This window comes from Etheostoma spectabile, chromosome 3 (assembly GCF_008692095.1).
Source record: "Etheostoma spectabile isolate EspeVRDwgs_2016 chromosome 3, UIUC_Espe_1.0, whole genome shotgun sequence".
Classification (NCBI taxonomy): domain Eukaryota; kingdom Metazoa; phylum Chordata; class Actinopteri; order Perciformes; family Percidae; genus Etheostoma; species Etheostoma spectabile.
In genome coordinates this window covers 29,682,858-29,698,603 of record NC_045735.1, presented here as the reverse complement: position 1 = coordinate 29,698,603, position 15,746 = coordinate 29,682,858, and the positions used below count along the sequence as shown (strand labels likewise).

At 40.0% G+C, this 15,746-nt stretch overlaps 2 pseudogenes; both read right to left on the bottom strand.

The window, feature by feature from the left end:
- The window catches only part of LOC116687032 (extracellular calcium-sensing receptor-like), a 42,325-nt pseudogene extending 40,797 nt beyond the window's left edge, over window positions 1-1,528 (bottom strand).
- A 1,793-nt stretch (window positions 1,529-3,321) lies between these two features.
- LOC116687031 (extracellular calcium-sensing receptor-like) lies at window positions 3,322-5,534 on the bottom strand (annotated as a pseudogene).
- Window positions 5,535-15,746: the final 10,212 nt, after the last annotated feature.

Genomic DNA, 15,746 nt, shown 5'->3' with positions numbered 1-15,746 from the left:
AAAAGCGCTTTGAGTAGTCATTAAGACTAGAAAAGCGCTATATAAATACAGCCCATTTACATTTACACCTGAAGCCGGGGAAATGCACCTGTGATGGCTTGTGAAATTTGTTTTCTCAGTTTGCGACATTTAGAAAATTCCACTAACAGGGAGCGCTCTTGAGCCTCCTCACAGTCTCTAAAAGCTCAACTAGTCGATCACAAGTGGCTCAACAAGTACATCTATAAATAAACTCATCTTTCAGAAAGTTGACCGACACTTCAGCGTGAGAAATTGGGGGTGTGGCGTGTGAGCGTATGAAACCAGTCAAATGCGTGTCTCACGGCCAATGTGTGAGAGTTGGTACTCCTGTATTTAGGTAAATCATTAATATATAGAGAAAATGAAATGGACCCCAGTATAGAGCCTTGGAGGACTCCTACTGAACAACCCATATAGGTAGAACTAACCGCACCTAACATACATAGCTGACATACGCTGGGATGAAAGTAATCCATACTACGCGAAATATCAGCATGCTAAAGGTGATAATTTTGGCATCATTGAAATTATCAGGCTGTTTCCAGGCCAGAAAAGCAAGAATGAAACATAACATGGCCAGAATGTCCTTTGTATCCAAGTACAGCCCAAAAAACTACAAATTTCTTAGACACCAACACGTTTTAAAAAGCTGGCTTATCCCAGCTCCTGTGCACTCCTATTTCTTTACTTCCAGCCAGATTGCTAGCAGGATTTGTCTCTGTGAAAATGTGATGAATCTGTTATTTGTTATAACAGCCCAGATTTGGTTAGGGTAGGTAGGATTTCAGTTTGAGACTTTTTTCCCCTGTTTTTTAATAAGGAGTTAGGTCAGTGATTTTCCTTAGTTTTCTTTTATTTAGAATAGGTACGTTCAGGTTGTTGAAATCCTTCTGTTTATTGTTTTGCTGTTGATCCTGTTGTGGTTTGGGGTTTTGGTTTGGGTTTATGTTTCCCTTTCTTTGGCCTCCGTGTGTTTTTGTCTGTTTTCTCCGTGGTCCTGTGTTGCTGGTCCTGTCTTGTTCCCCTGTGTCTGTTTGTTCTACTTTCTGCTTTATTTTGATAGTTTTGTTTCCTGTCTTGCATAGTCTTGTCTAGCTTTACTTTGGCATGTCTGATTGTCCTGCCCCGCCCTAATGTGCTTTACCACACGTCTCACCTGTTCCCCGTTGCCTCATTACTTCATGTATTTAACCCCTGTGTTCCTTTTGTCTTGTGTCAGATCGTTTTGTCAGTGTGGCGTTCCAGTCGTTGTGTCACTGCCTGTTTTCCCCGTGTCCTGCCGAAGCTTTGCCTGTCCAGTGCTTGGATTTCCCTGTGTTTTTGGTGAGCGTTACCCTGTGCTCACCTTCCTGCCTGAGCTTTGCCTCTTCCAGCGCCTGGCTTTCCCTGTGTCCCTCTCTGAGTTTTTCCCAGTGTTCACCCACCTGGCGATGTGCCTTCTTCCCTGGTGCCGTTGTTGGATCTGGTGTTCCCGGACTACCGCCTGCACATTTCTTGGTTTGGACATTCTGAGAATGCTTTGTTCTGTGCTCCTTGTGGTGTGAATTGTTTAAAATAAAGCCACAAGAACCCTTCTACTGCTTACCGTCTTGTCTCTGCATTTGGGTCCTTCCTCCTCAACTATAACGGATCCAAGCTGAAGCTGATGATTGATTGCACCCTTTGGGCTGGAAATGAGTAATGCCCCAATCAAAGGAGTTCAAGTTTCTTAGGGTTTGATTCATGTGTTAAGGAAAAAGGAGCATGAGAGGAAAAGGTGACTTCTTGGTGCCTCAGCAATGCTCCGGGGGTTTCTGCCTGACAACTGTGGTGGAGAGGGAGCTGAGCAAGAGGGCAAAGCTTTTTAGTAGTCAGTGTATGGCACAACCCTCACCTATGGTCACGTAACGGAATACAAAGATACAAGCGGAAAAAATGAGTTCCCTCTATAGGGTCACTCTTGGACATAGGGTAAGGCCACTGCTCCTTTTGCGTAGAAAGCAGCCAGTGGTTCAGGCATCTGATTAGTGTACCTCTGGCACCCGCCAGGAATTTCCAACTAGCAAGAGACCCTGCGGTAGACCCTTGGCAGGGATTATAAATGTCATCTGGTCAAGGAATGCCTCACAACCCAATTTTAGGAGCTGCAAAGCACAGTCTAGTTTAGCTTCTGCGGCCTCTGCAAGGGGAAGGAGAGTGTCTGATTGTGGGACCTCCAAATTGCATCTCTGCTACTTGCTGACAATGTACCTTAGACACACTGCAATGTATTGCAAAGGAAGAAACTCACAATTTCAAAATAAAAAGCATAATAAAAACTGTATTTCTAGTTTTTGTCTAATATCCAAGAGGACAAAGCTTTTAAGTGGTCAATGTATGGCACAATCCTCACCAATGGTCACGTAACGGAATACAAATGCGGCAAAAATGAGTTCCCACTATAGGGTCACCCTTGGACATAGGGTAAGGAGCTCAGATATGTAGCATGATCTCAGAGTATGGCCACTGCTGCTTTGAGTAGAAAGCAGCCAGTGGTTCAGGCATCTGATTAGTGTACCTCTGGCATTCGCCAGGAATTTCCAACTAGCAAGAGACCCTGCGGTAGACCCTTAGCAGGGATTATAAATGTCATCTGGTCAAGGAATGCCTCACAACCCAATTTTAGGAGCTGCAAAGCACTTATAGCAGCCTTTGATGGCAAAAGCATGAGCTTTGGCACATTGTTAGTGCATGCCCTAAGGAAGATTTTTGGCTATAGGGCCATTGCATACGCAGGCATTTGCCAATATGTCCATTACCGGTTGTTATTTCATCAGGTCAGTTTCTAGACTACACAATATCTTGATTCCTGTGGCTTATCCTGCATTTTGAAAGATGACCAATACAGTAGTTCTGTTTAGAACATGCTAGTATTTAACTAACTATATATATACATATATGGTATTCAGGGTACTGAAAAAGAGTAAAACCATCAACATATTTAATGTTGGCAGTTATAGATGTTTTTGTGTAATTACATGTGAGACTACAATGCAGTAATAACATCATTTTTTTTGGTTTTGTAAGACAATAAAGATGTCACTCAGGTACATTGGATGGTAAAAAGCTGTTAGTTCTGATCCAGCACAATGACCAAGGTCATGTTATTATTGAAACAATTATATTATGTTGTATACTAAAAGGCTGTCATATAAATATTTCACAAATATACAGTGGAGAAATATTACAGAGTACATAAAAGTAAAATAAGGTTAGATGTCTTCATGAAGGTCCTTGACACAATGAATTGAACAATAGTGATATACCTGCTGTTCTATTATTTTAGATTTCAAACTGACTTTGTGTCTCCTTCCCCATCATGTTCTTTTTAGTATTCTTCTCAGGTTTCAGTAAAGTAATATAACATTTTGGAATGAAATACAAAGAGCAGTCCAAAACTGGATGCCAGATAGCAAAATCTCCCACAGCAACACTGAACTTCCCAGGAGAGCTGACATACGCTGGGATAAAAGTGATCCAGACGGCGCAGAATATCAGCATGCTGAAGGTGATAAATTTGGCTCATTGAAGTTACAGGCGTTTTCCGGGCCAGAAAAGCAAGAATGAAACATAATAGGGCCAGAAGTCCTATGTACCCAAGTACAGCCCAAAAACCTACAGCTGAGCCCAGAGCCACACTGTAAGATGTTTATGCTTAAATTCATCAGATTCTAAATGGAAAGGAGGAGAAATTATCAACCAGAGGATACATATGAGAACTTGTATTACAGTGAAGCCCACAACGTGAGTCTCTGCTGTGCGGGCCCAAACCATTTCATAACATACTACCTGGAAGTGTGGCCCTGAAGGCCATTAACACCACTATAGTTTTCCCCAGAACACAAGAGATACAGAGAACAAAGGTGATGCCAAATGCTGTGTGTCGCAGCATGCAGGACCACTCAGAGGGCCGGCCTATGAAGGTCAGAGAACACAGGAAACACAGAGTCAAGAGAGAGCAGCAGGAAGCTCAGCTCAGAGTTGTTGCCCTGACAATGGGAGTTTTTCCTGTTTCTGAAGAAATGAATGGCCACAACAGCAGTGATGCATGTTCCAAATAAGGATGCTGCAGTGAGCAGTGCTCCCCTAATCTCTTCATATGATAGAAACTCTGCCTCCTTCTTCACACATGCTCTCTTCTCTCATTTGACCAGAACTCAGGTGGCACGCACACAGGTGATGGAATCTGAAAAAAAAAATACTAAAGCAGTTATTAGACTTAATACATTTATTATTTTGTTTTGTCTCTATGTTTGTTATTTGTGATGCACACAAAACAGACACTCCAGTCTTCTCAAATAATTGAAAGCCTTAAGACAAATCTAAGTGTTCAGCATGGTTTCATCATGAATAAAATTTGGTTTTAAAAGATACAGCACAAACAGGAATTACTCTTTAATAAAAGTAATATTTTTTTCTTTTATTTCTTAATAACTATGCATTATATATATATATATATATATATATATATATATATATATATATATATATATATATATTAGTATTTATTTTAAGAGCTGCTGTACAAACACAATTTCATCAACTCTCACTGCAATTATTGTAGTTTCAGAGAGAGAGATATCAATACCTCCGAACTGAATCCAAAATTTGCATGCTCACATACCACTGAGTAAATACTAGGCATTTTTTTAAATTTAAGTCAGCTGACCCTTTTTTATGACATTTTACCAACATTACTACACCTGTCATGTTGCTTATTTCTCCCTCTGCGCATCTTAAACAGTCATAACAGCAAACAGGCTTTCCTTTCTGGAGAACCTTGCGAGTTCCTGGAGGACATTTCTCACTGCAAACTGACAACGGCACCTGCATGAAAAAAAAAAAAATGTATGACCATTCACTTTCACCAGGTGTTGGCTTTGCAAAACTGTAGTAGAATAGAAACTATTGTAACAACTTACACTACCATAGCAAATAAATGCACTGTAATCACCTTAAAGTTATACCATTGTGGCTTACCTTTTGTGAGTTCTTTGCCCAAATTAAAGACTTATTCAGCAGATTCAGCTGTTTATCTGCAGGTAGAGATGCATCGTAAAGACCAACTGTGACAAAGTCCACGATGCCATGTTCTGTTGGCTGCCAGTTTATAATTTCATACTTTGCTGCTGGGTCTCCATTCTCGTTAAAGTAAACATCATCTCCTTCCTTTGTTTTGAACTTAATCTTTTTTATGTGCTGTAAAATCTACGTAGATATGGATTCATATATGTCATTATCTAGACAAAGGTGTAGGCCTATTGGCTCAACAGCATGATAGACCGACTGTCCTTTTTTTTTAGGTTTAACCAATGTTCCTTGTTAATGTGACTGACTTAAAAATAATTATATAATGTTGTTTGTCAACTCACCTTCAATGGATCTAGCTGCACCTTGTTGTTACAGTTTTTTTTACAGCTGAGAATATTATGAAGTGCATGGGCCACAGCATACACTCCTTTATAGACATTGGAAAAGATAGGCATGAGCGACATATCAGTAAAGCTGTTTTGTACTCCAGTCAGATCTTCATGGCCAGTACATTCTCTCTGATTCCCTGCTGGAGAGTTTGAGTTTTTCAACTTACAGTTAAATAATGTCTCCCAAAATTCTGGAAACAATTCATTACTAGATAAATTAAGCAACTTCACGTTCATCATGAACTCTCTCATTCCACTGACATGGGCTTTGGGGGTGATGCCTATCCATGGCTGCAAGTTTGGGAACCAATATCCACCTCCCACTTCCTACCCACTGTAAGACAACTTTTGAATTAGCAGATCAATATCCATGAGGGAGAGGAAAGTGACAATGACCATTGAAGTAGAAGCCTTGATAATTTCAATTATCTTTTGTATTTTCTCTGGTGGATCTGTTCTAAAGAAAGCTACAGAGTACTCCAGACAGATGCCCAGATGCTGGGCGGTTTCTGTGAAGTGAAAAGTGGCCATGCCTTGTTTGCCATAATCATCATTTTTTTAATAGCTCCTACCAGTCCAACCAAAGTACTCTTGACCAACTGGGCCAGGCTCTGCTCTGGTAATAGGCACTGGGTTATTGGTCCTGAGGAAGGATGGGTCCTAGTTTTATCCCTGAACAACACAGTATCAAAGTGGCATCTAAAGAAAAAAAAACCCATTAAGATAAAGATGCAAAATATGAATGAGTAAAACCTTATTAAGCTATAACAGCTGAAACATTGTTCCAATTCCTTTCTTATCCCCATTGGGATCTAAAGGTCCGATTACAGTATCTACAATCCCTGCAAGGAGAGGAAGAGCTTTCTCCCAAATAAGCCTGCCCTGTGGCGTCTGTACATTGTGTCTCGTGGGGCAGAGTAATATCTCATTACCATTAGCCAAGGCCAGTGAAACACTCACACTTCTGGTAATAGAGCCACAGACATCGTAATCTTATAGCCCAGAGAGATACCAGCAGTAGGTTTTGTGCTGTATTAATCTCCTCTATGGCAAAGAGGCAAGCCTGGGCATACCTGAACCTCACTTTAAAACTTTAAGTGCAGACAGTCCTAAATAGTTTAGATTCCAACAGTTTGGGAAGCAATTAACCCACGCATTAGTAAATTAAAACATTAATTATATGAGACACAACATAATTTATACATATTATTATATATATAGATAGATATATAGGTGTTTTTTAAGACTCAATTTGAATAACTTTTTTTGTATCAGTTACCACCTTCCTTCTAGATATTTTAAATCCTAATACATACTAAATAATCTTTACCTGTGCATTCCATTGGCAGTGGGTTTGTGCCTATAGAGTCCTTGTCTGTTTATCCAGCGGCTGTGGAAGAGAAGTTCCCCCCAACATAAGTCCCCATCCATAGATACTGGGGGTGTTTTTCTCAGGATCCCACTCTCCTTCTGCACACCAGCTCCTCGCCTGAGAGACCAACACCACTAATAACAGTTGTAAGAGTGCCAACCCTGCTCTGGGCCACCGTTCCAGAACATATACTGTCTGAGAGAGCCTAAACCACTAGGTTTGCATCCCATTAACAATAAATGTAAATCAAAAGCAGCAACCGCTCTTTATGCTTTTTGGATTAGCATAACCAATAGAACAGATTTTTAGTCTGTGGACTCACAAGGCGGGTTGAGAGGAAGGAGTTTACCAAACATTAACACAGTCTTGCATTAGACCATCTGGATATATTTCGTACATTATAGATATTGTGTTGGAAAAAGGTATTCTCCTTTTTAATATATATTCTCGTGCTATGGAGGCAACAATTTATATTTACGTTCTAATTGTAATGAAAAATATTCAGGGTGAAAAGTTATGTCAAATTTAGAGGATTCCACTCTTAGGCTCACTGAAGCCCTGAAGCCGCAACAGTCATGTTAAAAAGGTCCTTAACTAAAGTTTTTTAGGCCAGTCTAGTTAGCTCTTCTGCGGCCTCTGCAAGGGACGGAGATTGTCCTGATATGTGGGACCGGCCTCCAAATTGCATTCTCGCTAACTTGCTGACAATGTAACTTAGGCCACACTCCATGTATTGCAAAGAAGACCCCACAATTTCAAATAAAAAGCATAAAAAAACTGTATTTCTATTTTTGTCTAATATCCAGGGACAAAGCTTTAAAGTGGTCATTAGGCACAATCTCACCATGGTCACTTAACGGAATACAAATGCGGCCAAAATAGTTCCCCACTATAGGGTCACCCGTGGACTAGGGTAAGAGCTCAGATATGTACATGATCTCAGAGTAGGCCACTGCTGCTTTGCGTAGAAAGAGCCAGTGGTTCAGGCATCTGATTTATGTACCTCTGGGCATTCGCCAGGATTTCCACTAGCACGAGACCCTGCCGGTAGACCCCTTAGCGGATTATAAATGCATCTGTCAAGGAATGCCTCACAACCCCAGTTTAGGAGCCTTCAAATCACTTATAGCAGCCTTTGATAGCAAAGCATGAGCTTGGCACCAATTGTTTAGTTCATGCCCTAAGGAACGATTTTTGCCTATAGGGCCATTGCATAAGTGGGACATCTTCTGTGTTCATTACCGGTTGTTATTTCGATCAGTTTCTATCCACACACTATCTTGTTTCCTGGATCCTTCCTGCATTTTGAAAGATGACAATACAGCATTCTATTTACAACATGCAGTAATCACAAGAAAATATATACGGTATTCAGGTAAAAAAAAAGACAAAACCTCAACATTGTTGTTGCAGTTATAGATTTTTTTGATTATTACATGTGAGACCTACAATGCCGTAATAACATCATTTTTTTGGTTTTGTAGATAATAAAGATGAGCCACTCAGTTACATTGGATGGTACAAAGCTGTGTTATTTCTGATACACCCAGTGACAAGACAGTATTTATGATACAATTATATATAGTTGTAACTAAAAAAGGCTGCCACATTACTATGAAATTTCACAAATTTATACAGTGGAGAAATTTACAGAATACAATTAAGTAAAATAAGGTTAGATTCTACATGAAGGGCGTACTTACACCATGTAATTGAACATATGATGAATTCTGCTGTTCTATTATTTCAGTTTTTAAATGACTTTAGGGCCTCCTTCCCCATCATATTCCTTTTTGGTACTTTCTCATGGTTATCAGTAAAGATAAGAATAACTTTCGAATAAAAATTACAAAGAGCCTCCACAACTGAGGCCAGAATAGCAATCGTCCCACGCAACGCTGAACTCCCAGGGAGCTTACATCGCTGGGATAAAGTAATCCAGACACGCGAAATCACATGCTGAAGGTGATAAATTTGTCCTTCATTGAAGTATCAGGCAGTTTCCGTGCCAGAAAAGCAGAATGAAACATGACCAGGGCCAGAAAGTCTATGTACCCCAAGTACTCCCAAAAACCTACAGCTGAGCCCAGAGCACACTCTCAGAATGATTTCTGTCTTAAATTCATCAAAATTCTTAAATGAAAAGGAGTAAACCTTGTTAACCAGAGATACATATGAAACTTGTATGAGAGGAAACCCACAACAGTGAGTTTCTTCTGCTGGCATGCCCAAACCATTTCAGTAACATTCTACCTGGAAGTGTGGCCCTGAGGCCACTAACACCACTATAGTTTTTCCCCAGAACACAAAAACAGAGAACAGGTGATGCCAAATGCCTGTGTGTCTCAGCATGCAGGCCCTCAAGGGCCGCCCTAGGAGGTCAGAGAACCAGGAAACACAGAGTCAAGAGAAGACAGCAGGAAGCTCACTCATGTGTTGGTTGGCCCTGACAATATGAGTTTTCCTGTTATCTGCATGAAAATGAAGCCACTAACAGCATGAAGCATGTTCCAAATAAGGATGCTGCAGTTACGCGCCCCAAATCTCTTCCATAATGATAGAAACCCTGCTCCTCTTCACACAATCATCTCTTCTACTCCATTTGACCAAACTCAGGGTGTCAATTGCAACCAGTTTGATGGATCTGACATAATATATTAAAGAAAGCAGTTTTTAGACCTTATACATTTAGTTCAATTCAATCAATTTTATTTATAGTATCAAATCACAACAAGAGTTATCTCTCAGACACTTACAGAGAGCATGTCTGACCACACTCCAGAATCCACAAGGACCCCAACATTCTATTAGTTTTCCTCCAGAGCAAGCAACAGTGCGACAGTGGCGAGAAAAACTTAGGATTTTGGGTTTTTGTCTTATTTTGTTATTTGTGATGCATACAAAACGACACTCCAAGCAGTCTTTCTCAAATAATTGAAAGCCTTAAGACAAATCTCAGAGTTGTTCAGCATGGTTCTCATAATAAAAATTTGGTTTTACAAGATACAGCACACAGATTACTCTTTACAAATTAATGTTCTTTTCTTTTATTTCTTAATACTGTGCCTCTAATATTTTTCAAAATTGTCCAATTTTAAGGGCTGCTGGTCAAACACAAATGTCATGACCACTCTCACTGCATTATTACAGTTTCAGAGAGAGAGAGAGCGAGGCCCTCTCCTAAAACTATCCAAATCTACATGCTCACATACCCTGATAAATCCTAGGCATTTTCTTTTTATTTAAGTCAGAGCTGACCCTTTCAACGCCCATTTTGTGACATTTTATCAACATTACTAACCTGTAACGTTGCTTATTTCGCCCTCTGCCCATCTTGAACAGTCAGAGCAGCAAACAGGCTTCCTTTCTGGAGAACCTTGCGAGTTCCTGGAGGACATTTCTCACTGCCAACTGACCAAGGCACCTGCAGGAAAAAAAAACAAATGTAATACTCATTTCACTTTGCACCAGGGTTGGCTTTGCCAACCTGTCGTAATTCGAAACAATTGTACTACTTCCCTATCATGCAAATAATGCCTTTAATCACCTTAAAGTGATACCATTATGGCTTACCTTTTGTAAGTTCTTTGCCCAAATTAAAAGACTTATTCAGCAGATTCAGCTGTTTATCTTCATAGCAGATGTCATCTAAGACCAACTGTGACAAAGTCCACAATGCCTGTTCTGTGGGCTGCAGTTTATATTTCATACTTGCGGCTGTGTCTCCATTCTCATTAAAGTGAACTCATTCTTCCTTCCTATTGTTCTGAACTTAATCTTGTTTTTTGTGCTGTAAAAATCTAGAAGATACGGATCCATATATGTCATTATCTACAAAGATGTATGGCCTATTTGGCTCAACAGCAGATGACTGATTGCTATTTTCAGTAAGTTCACGAATGTTCATTGTTATGTGACTCCTTTACAAAAATATATAATATTTGGTTGTTAACATCACCTTTAATGGCTCTAGCTGCACCTTGTTTGTAAGGTTTTTTGTTACAGCTGAAATATTATGAAGTGCATGGGCCACAGCATACACTCCTTTATAGACATTGTTAAAGATAGGCATGATCGACATATCATAAGCTGTTTTGTACTCCCAGTCAGAGTCTCTTCATTGGCCGTACATTCTCTCTGATCCTGCTGCAGATTTGGACTGTTTGACTTACTTAATATGTCTCCCAAAACTCTGGGAAACATCATACAGTGATTGAGTGGCTTCACATCCAACTGAACTTCTCATTCCCCTGACATGGGCTGTGGGGATGGCAGGCTATGGCACCATCCGATAATGTGATTAATGTCCATGGCTGCAATTTGAGAATCAAAGATTCCAGCTCTCACTGCTACCCACTGATAACCAGTCAGGTTTTTGTTGGACAACTCATGAATTAGTACATCCAACCATGTGGGAGGAGTAAGAACAATAACTGTGGAAGTGGACGCCTTGATAATTTCATTATCTTTTTATTTGTCTGGTGTATCTGTTCTAAAGAAAGCTAAGAGTACTCTAGAACGATGCCCAATTCTGGGGCGGTTGTGTGAAAGTAGCCATGCCCTTGTTGCCATAATCATCATTGTTCTAATAGCTCCAACCCACGTCCAACCCAAGTGCTTGACCAACTGGGCCAGGCTCGCTCTGGTAAATAGGTCACTGGGGATTCCTGATGGAAGGATGGGTTACTTATTTTTAATCACTCAACAAGCACAATTAGCAAGTGGCTGCTCTAAAAGCAGAAAAAACATTTGTCAATTACAAAAATGTTAAATATAAAGCACCTACACAGCACACTATAATTGTTTTTGAAAAAAAATTTATGATGGAAGTCTTGGAGAATGACAGAATAAGAACTTCATTTTCACAGATTTTAATTTACTTTTTGCCACTTTCTTACCCACCATTGGGATATGAAAGGGTCCAATAACCGTAGCTATAGCCATGCAATGGAGGAAGAGGTTTCCCCCATAATGCCACTGCACTTGTGCAGGTCTGTTACATTTTGCCTCGGTGGGTGCAGTAATATCTCATGTACCATACCAAGGCCATGCAACCCCCACCAACAACCTCTGGCAATGAGCCACATACATCATGGACTTATAGCCCAAGAGATACCGCATAGTTTGTGCTGTATAATCTCCTCTAGGGCAAAGAGCATAGCCTGGGAATACTGGAAACACTCTAAATTCAAACTGATGCAGATAGTTTTATAAATATTGGAACTGCAAACCTATTTATCCCTTGAAAAAAACAATAGCATATAAAAAAAAAAATCATCACATAGTTATAATGCACCACACAAATACTATTCTTATTGTAATACCCAGTTTAAATAAACAAACTGTTTGTTCCTGTTTTGTATTGTTTTCCCACTTTCCTTCTTACATATTTCAATCTAAAAGAGATCTCAATAATAATGTACCTGGTGTCATTTTTTCATGGCAGTGGTTTTTGCTTGTAGGAGTTTTGTCTGTTCATCAGCCTGCTGTGGGAACGAGAAGATTCACCCAACATAATGTCCCCATTCTTACTAGCTGGGTTTCTCAGGATCCCCTCTCTGCCTGCACCCCCCTTCCCTCAGCCTGAGGCAAGAATGCCACCAGCAACGCTGTAAACTAGACAGGACCCTTTCTGCCCCCGTCTGTGGACGTCATACTTTACAAGAATAAACCCCGGGTGGCTCACCATACGCTAATGTAATCACAGCTTGCACTGCTCTTTATACTTTTTAGCAAAGCACAAAAACTAACAATAGAACATGATGTTTTATCTCTGGCATACAAGATTGGGCGAGAGGAAGTAGGTGCCCAAAAGTTAACACTCTTCATGTTTTGCGGTACACCCATATTTTTTACGTCGATATTCATACCTGAGAGGCACAATTCATCTCAAAATAAAATTGCTAGTCAAACCAATAAAAACTTCCACAGAACATTTGACACAATAGCCATAATCAATACAGTCTTACAATGTATCAGTCTATATTCTCAACCGTTCCGCTTCCGGATTACGCCCATTGACAATGGAAATTCCGCAGGATTTCACTCATTTCAGGCTGATATCGTTGCCTTATGCTTCCTTTGTGTTGGCATTTCAGAATGCTTCCAATCCCGTTTATTTATGATGACCTGGTAAACCTTTTCTAGATTTCTGCAGGGTACATCCAGACTGTTAGCTAGAACAATCTGTCCAATCCCTAATCTGAGTTTTTGCTCTCGCACTTATAAACAACTTTTTATGTAAACATGTTCCACAAAACAGTTCCTTCCCAAGGTTAATTTTCCGCAGAGGCTTGTTTCTTCGTATGGTGTCTTAATGCCGCCAAAGAGTATTGTGTTGGTTTAAAGACTATGCCTATAAACCACAGCAACATTGTTTCCCTCCCCGGATTCTGTGTTGACTCCCAGACTCCCTTGCGTGTTGCCTGGTTTGGGAAAGTCTTGGCAAAGCGAACATTAAATGTATTACTATTTACTACTTTAATTTTTTTCTGGTTTCAGGTCTTTGGTCCGCGGTGACAGCTTTCCAACACATTATCACCTAAGAAGTTGACATGTCTATTTCTATTTGTAACCAGTAGATGTATTACCTTATTTACACACAATCAAACACGTGAATCTTTTGGAATCCATTTTCAGTCAAGTCAGCCTAAATCACAAATTTGCCTCAGGGGCTTTCCAATCTGTCAAGGATGTGTTAAACTGATGAAGTAAGCCCAAAATTCACTCACCAAAACATTTAGAACTTCGTATTCAATGGAAAATATCTCAAATAAGTAGCACAACGTGGTGTCACCACAAAGGCACAGTGCGAAAACAAAAATACTTACCCTAACACAACATACTTTTCCTTGTTTTAGTGCCTAAACTTAACTGTCTCGACGCATTTTTCTGTCTAAACTCAATCTACTACAGCCCCTTGAAAGGCCGTAGATACTTCTATTTTAGGCATGTAATGGTTTATATTAAGAATGTTTTAGGCATTTCAATCATCACTCAATATCGAAATAGTTATTTTTTGTAATATGATTGCCAGCGCAAGGAGTCCACTATTTGAGCATGGCCGTGTGTGGCGCACAGCTGATTCAAAAGAGACCACCGTTGCCCTACGAACAACAGATTCGACAGTGTTTTAGCCCAAGGTCGACAAAAAAGTGAAATTAAATAAGAAAACAAAACAATCTTGAATCACAGCTATTTGTTTTTACTGTGTTCACGACTCCTCCCTTAGCGTGCTCTTCATCAGATAGATTCCGGTATTTATTCTTGTGCTTCGCGTGTATGGCATTCAAATTTAATCTTGTAAACACAGCAACCTGTGTACCACAAATTAGCACACGGCTTGACCTTTAATTTCTGTAAAAGTAATCTTGGCATTCCATGTCTTGTTGAAAACACTGCATTCTTCCTAAACCTTTCTTTTTTTAAGCGTGAGCGCACATCTCGGGGGTAACCGGGCATCACTTGTTGCTGTTCACTCCACTCACAGGTTACGCTCGACATACGTCCATAAACAACACTTTTCAAATAAAAAGCTCACAGTTGTATTCCACGCACGACATAGATTTTTTTAAATTATTTTGTAATTTGTGATAGGCGCTGTTCACCTCACTCACAATCACGAATGTGTCATACTCCACACAGTGGTAGTAAATACAAACAAAGCAAGCACTGTTGTATTGCACACATCCGACATAGATATTTTTTGAATTTATTTTTGTAATTTATGATTGGCCTCAGGGCTCGGGCCGACAAGGACACACAAAGGGCGGATTTGGCCCGTTGCCTTAGATTCCCAGGTCTGAAATAGTTGGACCCTTTCGACCCAGTCCCTGAAAACACACAGCAAATCTAAAAGCTCAGCCGCCTCTCATAGACTAATAAAGAGTCTTCATCCAGGATTTACCAACGCCAGATTCAACTCTTAAAATTATCCGGGGATTTAACCAACAAAATCTACTTGAATCAATGTTGGCACAGCAAAAGCACAAGTCAGCCATGCTGACCTTAGTTGAATGTGGCCAGAGATGGAAGTAACGAAGTACCCATACTTTGGTACTGTTCTTAAGTAATTTTCCTTAATTTTATTTACTATTTTTTTGTGCCGTATATTTTAAATTTACTCCTAAATTTTAAACACCAATATTGGGACTTTCTACTCCTTACATTTTAAAAATTTGGCGCGTTACTTTAGTTTTGTACAAGTGGAGTCGTGGCCGGAGCCCGCGCCTCACATTGCCACAGACTTGAAGAAAGAAAAGAAATGTTTCAAGTTTGCGTTCAGACCTTTGTGTTGCCCCGCGGGGTAATTCATTTTGCTGCACTAGCAAGAAGTTGACATACAGTCCATGACAACAAAGACACAACATCTATTACAAATACAGATCGACCAATTGTGGAAATAATACGCAACAGTTCCAGTTTAAGTCCAAGCATGTCTTATTTGCCGACATTACCCATTCTTTACAGAGCAATTTACCGAGAAGCGAGAGGTAGAAAAGAGAAGTTATATCTATCTGTTTTTGGCTGTGGTTGACTGCGCGGAACAGCAGGGCAGGCAACTTCAATTCTGCATTCATGGGGTGAGAACTTACTCGGACATGATGGATCTGCCTTTTTAAGCACATTCTATTGTAAAATCATTTTGTGTCATCTGCTGAAGTCCCAATTATTTTGCTGTTAACTTTAATTACCCTTGCCTATTTGTTGTTTCGTTTTAAACTCAGAGAAGGCATGAATTACAAGCAAATCCATGAAAAAGAAAGCCTTATCTATAGACTGTTTGAGGTAGTAGGCTCAAAATGACTCCGTCCATTGGCGGGACACTTATTCATTAATGTCGGTTTAGTATTTCATATTAATCCTTTATTGCTTCTTCAAAAGAACGGATTGAACACACAACACACAGGTGCATG